Raw genomic sequence first — 10000 nt, forward strand, 5'->3', positions numbered from 1 at the left:
GTTGAAATGGCTGGAAGTTTGTGAATCCAGACCCCATCCCATCCCACCCATCCATCATTATCAACATCATCGTCGTCATCATCATCGTCATGACTGTTACCATCGTAGTCGACACTTACCATCTTCATAGTCAGCGCCACTGTGGAAGTTTCAGTCTGTCTCATGATGTCCGGACTTGCGCAAGCGGCAGGTCTGACTGAAGAGATGGCTCACATGACCTCAACTCAGACACTGATATCTCATGGACAGTCGTCCTATGACTGTGTGTTTTTCGAAGCGCTGGAGGATACTATTTTGACAGAGAGTCGGGTGGGGGTGGGGGGTCTGGGGGGGTCGACTTCCGGTTCAGTGAGTGACAACATGGAGACACGTGTAGATCAAGCTTTGCCGACGTGAGTTAGATGTTTCGCAAATTTAATCTAAAAAGATCCCCGGAAGCGGAGTATGGCTGCCTACATGGCGGGTTAAAAACGGTCATATACGTAAAAGCCCACTCGCGTATATACGAGTGAACGTGGGAGTTGCAGCCCACGAACGCAGAAGAAGAAGACGAATCTAAAAAGGACGGGAGCAAAAACCGAGTGGTTAAAGCGTTGGACTTTCCATCTAGGGTCTCGGGTTCGAATCTCGGTTACGGCGCCTGGTGGTTTAAGGGTTTTTTCCGATCTCCCAGGTCAACATATGTGCAGACCTGCTTGTGCCTGAACCCCCTTCGTGTGTATACGCAAGCAGAAGATCAAACACGCACGTTAAAGATCCTGTAATCCATGTCAGCGTTCGGTGGGTTATGGAAACAAGAACATACCCAGCATGCACATCTCCCAAAACGGAGTATGGCTGCCTACATGGCGGGGTAAAAACGGTCATACACGTAAAAGCCCACTCATGTACATACGAGTGAATGTGGGAGTTGCAGCCCACGAACGAACGAGAAGAAGAAGTTAAAAAAAATCACAGGTATGATAATAAACTGGTGCGTGGGCATACATAGGAATGCACAAAGTGTCCTTCCAAACGTTTCAACAGGCGGTTCTGTTCCTAGCTTTCGATGCAGGACAGTCAACAACATCGCACTTGGACCCTCTAGGCGTGGTGAAAATTTCCACGAGCAGAGACCGTCGTCCACTCCGAAGCCAAACCGGAAATGATCTGCTCTGACGCTGCCAAAAAACCGCTTCGTCCGTTACATGTTGGATACGCAAAGGAAGTGCACCGTCTGAGGGATATTTAGTGTCTGTGACCTGCAGATGTCTGTTTTCTGCGTGTCGTAGACTCCTGTATTTTTATTTATATTTAAAAAAAATATATTTAGAGTTATGCATGCGTGTGACTGACTGGTGTGAAAGCGCTTTGGTTTGTCTCTGCACAAGATTTAGCGCTATATAAATACTAATTATTATTATTATTTTTAAAAATATTCATATTTGTTTTGAAACAGGGAAGTGGAGAGGTTCCTGCCAGTTGTAGTCGAACGATATCTCTCTCCACCTTTGTTGAAGCTGTTAACTCATCCACTGGTAATTTTGAAAACAAAAAATGTTGAAGTCAAAGCTGGAAGTCTGCCTCTTTCATAACGAACTTTGCTTCGATCCTCGCATCGCTGGAGACACTGATGTGTGGACGGGAGAATTCGCTGACTTTTGAACCATGAGAACGACACTATGAGCTCCATGCGTGGTAATGCGGCGTGTTCTTTGGAATGTGGCCTCAGGGCTGCCTGATGTTCAGGTGTCTGATGTCTTTGTGCCTTATGGATATGATGGAATGGAGCTGACTGTGGTTGTGAATAAAGAGATCTAGATAGCGAGCCACAAGATTGGTACAGCTCACAAAAATATGAACAAGTATTTGAAGAAAAGCCTTGTTTAGAAAATATCAAAATATATGATGATAACGCCCGTCACTGAATGTACTTTTCCCTACTCTCTCATCATTTCCCTTCGGAAACACAAGGCGTTGACAGTAAAACTGTGTCTCTCATTCTCACTTTCTATACACCCTTAATATACATCAATGGGGGGGAAAAAAACCCAACAAAGTAAACACGCCACAGCGAACATCTGGTCTCCTCCCTCCCCCCTCCCCCCTCCCGCCCCCAAAGAACGTGTGATAGAAAGAAAACAAGAGGCATAGGCCAGGGGTGATTTCTTTCGCCTTTCATATTGCTAAGTCTGAAAAGGAAAGTGTCGCTGAGAGTGGGGAGTGAAGCGTGCTCTACCCCGCCTCCCTTCAGCTTTCATTCACAACATGCACCCGGCTGACCCCCAGGATGGCGTGCCGGGGAGAGAGACAGGCGGCATGCTGGGTAATCCAAGGTAAACACAGAGCTGGAATAGACTCGCGGATCGCAGCCTGTGTTGGGTTCTGTGGAGTGTTGGCGCGACGTAATGAAAGCTTAATTATCATCGCTGATTGAGAGATAGGGATCTGGCCGTGGTCGGCTTGTTGCTGTGAATGACAGAGAGAGAGAGGGGGAGAGAGAGAGAGAGAGAGGGGTGGGTGGGAAGAGAGAGACAGAGAGGGAGGGAGAGAGAGAGAGGGAGAGGGGGAGAGAAGGAGTGTGTGTGTGTGTGTGTATGTGTGTGTGTGTGTATATATATATATATATATATATATATATATATATATATATATATATATATGCGTGTGTGTGTGTGCGTTCCCGCACGCGCGTGTGTATGTGTGTGTGTGTGTGTCGGGAGGTGTGTGTGGGGGGGGGAGGGGCGGGGCGTGTGTGTGTGCGCTCGTTTATGTGTGTGTGTGTGAGTGCGTGCGTACGTGCGTGCGTGCGTATGTATGTGCGTGTATGTGCGTGCGTGCGTGTGTTTGCGTGACCAGGGACTTCTGTCGTTGGCTCTGTGGTGATTCGTGCTGCACGTGCCTGTCCAGCCCCCTGCAGGTAACACCACTGTCAGCAGACCGGAGCCAAGACGTTCCAGAAAAACCTCCCATGCATCTGAGAATTAACCTTGTCTGCGCCAGTTGTTCAAGTGAGCTCGAGCAAGTCATTGGGTTGTTCGAACTTGAGCAATTCATTGGGTTGTTCGAACTTCAGCAAGTCACTGGGTTGTTTGAACTTGAGCAAGTCATTGGGTTGTTCGAACTTGAGCAAGTCACTGGGTTGTTTGAACTTGAGCAAGTCACTGGGTTGTTCGAACTTGAGCAAGTCACTGGGTTGTTTGAACTTGAGCAAGTCATTGGGTTGTTCGAACTTGAGCAAGTCACTGGGTTGTTCGAACTTGAGCAAGTCATTGGATTGTTCGAACTTGAGCAAGTCATTGGGTTGTTCGAACTTGAGCAAGCCATTTGAGTTGTTCGTTGCCATTTCCACGCTTTGAATGAACCGTTTTGAATGTTCAGCTGGGATCTGATTCCTACGGAAACCCAATACCGCCCCGAACCCCTGAAATAACTGTACGACACTGTCCACCATCACTATCTCATCACTATCTCCTCCATCTTCGCCTTGGTCAAACGACTTAGTTCATGATGAAAACGCATTTTCTTCCTGCGTTTTTGTTTTGTTTCGTGTGTGTGTGTGTGTGTGTGTGCTTCCGCCACGACCGTCTTCATCGTCTTTCGTCTCCTCCTTCTCCTCCTCCTCCTAATCCACCGTCATTTCATGGTCGTCATCATCACCACTGTCGTCCGCAGGATCGACAAAAGTGTCGAGGGGTACGCTCGATTTGCATCTGTCCCGCTTTCCTTCGTGGTACTGCTAGAAAATGACAGTGAAGAACAGTACCGAGTCACCTCCCGAAGATGACGTCAAGTGCCGAAAAATCGACTAAAGTATGGATCTTGTGATAAAAAAAAAAAAAAAAAAAAAAAAAATTGCCGTATCTTGTGAATTCCGATCCATTGCCGCTCTCCTGAAACAGTGACAGTGCCACGAGTAATGAACCCGTTCAAGAAGGGAAATAGTGACCATGGTTTTACCATCTTCTTTGACACATGAGCTGGGGGTGGAGGGAGAGGGGAGGGGAGGGGTCAGGGGGCGAGGGGGGACGGGACAGCAGCAATAATACAAAGGACTGAACCGACAAACAGATCTAAGTTTGCTTCCAGTTTTGACGGAACCGAAAAAGTTAAGGTGGGTGAGTGCAGCTAAAAAGCGTTTCCTTGATACATTACGTACGTTCGCACATTCTGTAAGACTTCTCTGCCTGTCTGTCTGTCTGTCTGTTTTAACGAATCTCTTTTCCTCTCTTTCATCTCTGTCTGTCTGTCTGTTTTAACAAATCTCTTTTCCTCTCTTTCCTCTCTGCCTGCCTTTCTGTTTTAACGCATCTCTCTTCATCTCTGTCTGTCTGTCTGTCTGTCTGTTTTAACGAATCTCTTTTCCTCTCTTTCCTCTCTGCCTGTCTTTCTGTTTTAACAAATCTCTCTTCCTCTCATTCCTCTCTGTCTGTCTGTCTTTCTGTTTTAGCGTATCTCTCTCTTCCCTCTCTTTCCCCTCTCTCTGTCTGTCTGTCTTTCTGTTTTAACGTGTCTCTCTCTTCCCTCTCTTTCCCCTCTCTCTGTCTGTCTGTCTTTCTGTTTTAACGTGTCTCTCTCTTCCCTCTCTTTCCCCTCTCTCTGTCTGTCTGTCTTTCTGTTTTAACGTGTCTCTCTCTTCCCTCTCTTTCCCCTCTCTCTGTCTGTCTGTCTTTCTGTTTTAACGTGTCTCTCTCTTCCCTCTCTTTCCCCTCTCTCTGTCTGTCTGTCTTTCTGTTTTAACGTGTCTCTCTCTTCCCTCTCTTTCCCCTCTCTCTGCCTGTCTGTCTTTCTGTTTTAACGTGTCTCTCTCTTCCCTCTCTTTCCCCTCTCTCTGTCTGTCTGTCTTTCTGTTTTAACGTGTCTCTCTCTTCCCTCTCTTTCCCCTCTGTCTGTCTGTCTTTCTGTTTTAACGTGTCTCTCTCTTCCCTCTCTTTCCCCTCTCTCTGTCTGTCTGTCTTTCTGTTTTAACGTGTCTCTCTCTTCCCTCTCTTTCCCCTCTCTCTGTCTGTCTGTCTTTCTGTTTTAACGTGTCTCTCTCTTCCCTCTCTTTCCCCTCTCTCTGTCTGTCTGTCTTTCTGTTTTAACGTGTCTCTCTCTTCCCTCTCTTTCCCCTCTCTCTGTCTGTCTGTCTTTCTGTTTTAACGTGTCTCTCTCTTCCCTCTCTTTCCCCTCTCTCTGTCTGTCTGTCTTTCTGTTTTAACGTGTCTCTCTCTTCCCTCTCTTTCCCCTCTCTCTGTCTGTCTGTCTTTCTGTTTTAACGTGTCTCTCTCTTCCCTCTCTTTCCCCTCTGTCTGTCTGTCTGTCTTTCTGTTTTAACGTGTCTCTCTCTTCCCTCTCTTTCCCCTCTCTCTGCCTGTCTGTCTTTCTGTTTTAACGTGTCTCTCTCTTCCCTCTCTTTCCCCTCTCTCTGTCTGTCTGTCTTTCTGTTTTAACGTGTCTCTCTCTTCCCTCTCTTTCCCCTCTGTCTGTCTGTCTGTCTTTCTGTTTTAACGTGTCTCTCTCTTCCCTCTCTTTCCCCTCTCTCTGTCTGTCTGTCTTTCTGTTTTAACGTGTCTCTCTCTTCCCTCTCTTTCCCCTCTGCCTGTCTGTCTGTCTTTCTGTTTTAACGTGTCTCTCTCTTCCCTCTCTTTCCCCTCTCTCTGTCTGTCTGTCTTTCTGTTTTAACGTGTCTCTCTCTTCCCTCTCTTTCCCCTCTCTCTGTCTGTCTGTCTTTCTGTTTTAACGTGTCTCTCTCTTCCCTCTCTTTCCCCTCTCTCTGTCTGTCTGTCTTTCTGTTTTAACGTGTCTCTCTCTTCCCTCTCTTTCCCCTCTCTCTGTCTGTCTGTCTTTCTGTTTTAACGTGTCTCTCTCTTCCCTCTCTTTCCCCTCTGTCTGTCTGTCTGTCTTTCTGTTTTAACGTGTCTCTCTCTTCCCTCTCTTTCCCCTCTCTCTGCCTGTCTGTCTTTCTGTTTTAACGTGTCTCTCTCTTCCCTCTCTTTCCCCTCTCTCTGTCTGTCTGTCTTTCTGTTTTAACGTGTCTCTCTCTTCCCTCTCTTTCCCCTCTGTCTGTCTGTCTGTCTTTCTGTTTTAACGTGTCTCTCTCTTCCCTCTCTTTCCCCTCTCTCTGTCTGTCTGTCTTTCTGTTTTAACGTGTCTCTCTCTTCCCTCTCTTTCCCCTCTCTCTGTCTGTCTGTCTTTCTGTTTTAACGTGTCTCTCTCTTCCCTCTCTTTCCCCTCTCTCTGTCTGTCTGTCTTTCTGTTTTAACGTGTCTCTCTCTTCCCTCTCTTTCCCCTCTCTCTGTCTGTCTGTCTTTCTGTTTTAACGTGTCTCACTTCATCACTCTCCCCATCTCTAATTTTCTTCTCTTGATTGATTGATTGATTGATGTGATACTTATATAGCGCCTATCCTCGGTCAGAGACCAAGCTCTAAGCGCTTTACATACACGGGGACATTTGCACCACAGGCTGCCTACCTGGGTAGAGCCGACTGACGGCTGCCAGTGGGCGTTCATCATTCGTTTCCTGTGTCATTCAATCAGATTTCAGACGCACACACATACACACTCAGACAGACATGTAACATTTTACGTGTATGACCTTTTTTTTTTTTTTTTTTTTTTTTACCCCGCCATGTAGGCAGCCATACTCCGTTTTCGGGGGTGTGCATGCTGGGTATCTTCTTGTTTCCATAACCCACCAAACGCTGACATGGATTACAGGATCTTTAACGTGTGTATTTGATCTTCTGCGTGCGCATACACACGAAGGTGGTTCAGGCACTAGCAGGTCTGCACATATGTTGACCTGGGAGATCGTAAAAATCTCCACCCTTTACCCAGCAGGTGCACCGAGATTCGAACCCAGGACCCTCAGATTGAAAGTCCAGCGCTTTAACCATTCGGCTATTGCACCCGTCTTGTTCTCCATAACATCATGGGAACATCGTTTGGGTTCGTTTTTGTCTCTCCTCTTTTTCTAACAAGTTCTTATTCTCTGTTTTCCCTTCTGTCTGTCTGTCTGTCTGTCTCTCCAGGGATTTTCTTTATGAAAAGAAGTGTTAAGTAGCCCTCTATCTCTGTCTCTCTTTATCTCTCTCTCTGTCTGCCTGTCTCTCTTTCTCACCCCTCCCTCTCCCTGTCTCTCTGTGTGCATCTCTCTCTGTGTGTCTTTCTGTGTCTGTCTGTCTCTTTCTCCCCCCCCCCTCTCACTTTGTCTCTCACCATCTCTCTCTCTCTCTGTCTCTCTCTCTTTCCCCAGGGATTGTCTTTATGAAAGGAAGTGTTAAGTAGCCCCTCTGTCTGTCTCTCTTTCTGTCTGTCTGTCTCTCTTTGTCTCTCACACTCTCTCTCTCTGTCTGCCTGTCTCTCTTTCCCCCCTCCCTCTCACTCTCTATGTGTGTCTCTCTGTCTGTCTCTCTTTTTCTCTCTCTGTATCTGTCTCTCTCTTTCTGTGTGTGTGTGTGTCTGTCTCTCTCTTTCTCTCCCTCTCACTCTGTCTCTCTCTGTGTCTTTGTCTCTCTCTGTCTCTGTCTGTCTCTCTCTCACACACACCCCCTCCCACACACACACTCTCCCTTCCTCTCTCACTGTTGCCTCCGCACCCACCTGTCTCTCTCAGCACACAGAAGCAGGTCTGTTGCGGAAGGAACTAAGAGAGAGGGCCCTGTCCTGTCCTGGCCTGTCCTGGCCTGTCCTGTCCTGCCCTGTCCTGTGCAGAACCAGGGGTGGGGGGTGGGGGGGGTGGAAGTGAGGGGGTGGGGACGGGAGGCGGTGGAGGTGGAAGGGGGAAACAGCCACCCAAGGGGAAGAAACCCTGGATGGAAGTGAACGGCAAAAAAAAAAAAAACGAAGCTGGAGGACCACCAGCACCCAGGCGGGGAAAAAAAAAAAAAAAAAAAAAGTGGAAGAGAAAAGAAGAGAGAACAGAGGCCCTTCTAATCAATGGCTTGCAGGCCCCACTGGTTCGCTGCCCGCCCCCCTCCCCCCTCCCCCCAAGCCCTGCTAAACACGCACGTGCATGGTAATCTGGATCTCTGGAACTCTGGAAATCCCGCCGGTGTGTAGGGAGGTGTGTGAAGAGTGGTGGGGGAGGGTGGGGGGGGGTACAGAGAGAGAGAAAGAGCGAGAGATGGAGAGATGGAAAGAAAAAAACTCAGGGGAAAGAAAGAGATAAAAGGATGGAGAGAGAGAGGAAGAGAAGAGAGAGAGAGAAGGGAGAGAGAGGTGGGGAAAAGGGAGAGAGAGAGAGAAAAAAACTGAGAGACAGAAACTGAGGAGAGAGAGAGAGAGAGAGAGAGAGAGAGGAGGGGGGGGGGGGCGAAGGGAGAGAGAGAGAAACTAAGGGAGAGAGAGAGAGAGAGAGAGAGAGAGAGAGAGAGCTCAGATAGTTCCAGAGGATAAAACAACAAAAGATGGTGGCGGGGGGTGAGGAAAACGAGACAATTGTTTTGTAACGAGGGTAATAAATAAGCGAGTACAGTTCCTTTTTTGTTTTTACCTCTACCCTCACCCTGGAGAGAGAGACAGAGAGAGAGAGAGAGAGAGAGGGAAAGAGAGAGAGGGAGAGAGAGAGAGGGAGGAGAGAGAAGGAGAGGGGGAGAGAGAGAGAGAAGGAGAGAGAGAGGGAGATAGAAAGAGAGAGAGAACAGGAGAGAGAGAGAGGGAGAGAAAGAGAGAGAGAGGAGAGAGACAGAGGGAGAGAAAGAGAGAGAGCGGGAGAGGGAGAGAAAGAGAGGGAGGGAGGGAGAGAGGGAGATAAAGAGTGAGAGAAAGAGAGAGGGAGAAAGAGAGAGAGAGGGGTAGAGGGGGGAGGAGAGAGAGAGTGGGAGAGAGAGAGAGAGAGAGAGAGAGAGAGAGAGAGAGAGAGAATTGATATTCTGGAAAGAATAATGGTCGCTGCAAATAAGCACACACTTTCTCCAGTGAGATTCTTAAGACCTCAGGTTTCAAAACACCGCACTGCTTTCATAGCCATTGCTTTTACCGTTAACCAGCACTGTAAAATGACGATCATGAACTTTTTTCTTTTTTTTTTTTTTTTTTTTTTGCATACGTGATTTAACTGATGAATTCTCTCCGTATACAAATTAATGCACATGTCTTCAGAAAGAGGTACTGGAAATGTATGCAAAGTGATACAAAAAGCAAAGCCTTCAAGACTCACTTGTGCTTCGCGCTTTATCCAGTCAAGGAATCACGAGAAGAAGAAGAAGCAAAAAAGAAAAAAAAAAAAAAACAGATGTAAAACGAACAAACAAACAAACAAAAAAATCATTGAAAAGTGTTCTGTATTAAATATGATATATAAAATAAGCTTTGGAATAAAAAAAAATAAAAGAGAGAGAGAGAGAGAGAGAGAAGAGAAAGAGCTGGATCGTACCATGCATGTTCATGCAGACTAATCCCCGCTGCTGTGGCGCATCTGACGTCACTTGACTAAATCTAATACTTAAAGCGATGTTGACGTTTTCTTCTTCGTGCGATAAATAGATGTGACTGTAGTGGACGTAACAACGCCGTTTAAATCATGTTTTTTTGTGCGTTTAATTATATCTCGATTATTCTTTTATTTCGGCGGTAAAGGAGACTTTGCCATCCCTTCAAGCACACCGCAACACATGGTAGATCTCTAGATCTGCACGAACCAGTCGAGGCCTTTAACGAGCTGAAAGAAACGATCATGTTCATTCCAGTTAATCAATTCAGTGTCCACTTTAGAATATATATATATATTCAGTAAACACGTCGATGGTGTCGTTAGTATTTATGTATGTGTTCTGTCGAGAATTTGTGTTTCTTTCCTTTTAATTGTGAACAAGAAAAACGAGGTCATGTCTTCGAATACAACCTACGTGTTAGTAAGCCTAACTCAATGGGAAGCGGTTTTTTTGTTTTTTTTTGTTTTTTTGTTAGAGAATTTTCGGATTTCGGAACAAACCTCAACGAAATAACCCGTTAATGAATCGAAAAAAACCCGGCTTAATTCGGGAGACTTACAACCTGTTATCGGTATGACTGTGAAGATTTTTTTCATACTATGT

The 10000-nt window shown here is 46.5% G+C and overlaps 1 protein-coding gene across 2 annotated transcripts in view; it reads left to right on the plus strand.

Annotated features, from left to right (window-relative positions):
- Positions 1-10000, plus strand: part of LOC143286716 (uncharacterized) — a 105783-nt gene that overhangs the window by 50063 nt on the left and 45720 nt on the right. The window lies entirely within an intron of this gene.

The sequence above is a fragment of the Babylonia areolata genome, chromosome 10 (assembly GCF_041734735.1).
Source record: "Babylonia areolata isolate BAREFJ2019XMU chromosome 10, ASM4173473v1, whole genome shotgun sequence".
NCBI classification, from domain to species: domain Eukaryota; kingdom Metazoa; phylum Mollusca; class Gastropoda; order Neogastropoda; family Buccinidae; genus Babylonia; species Babylonia areolata.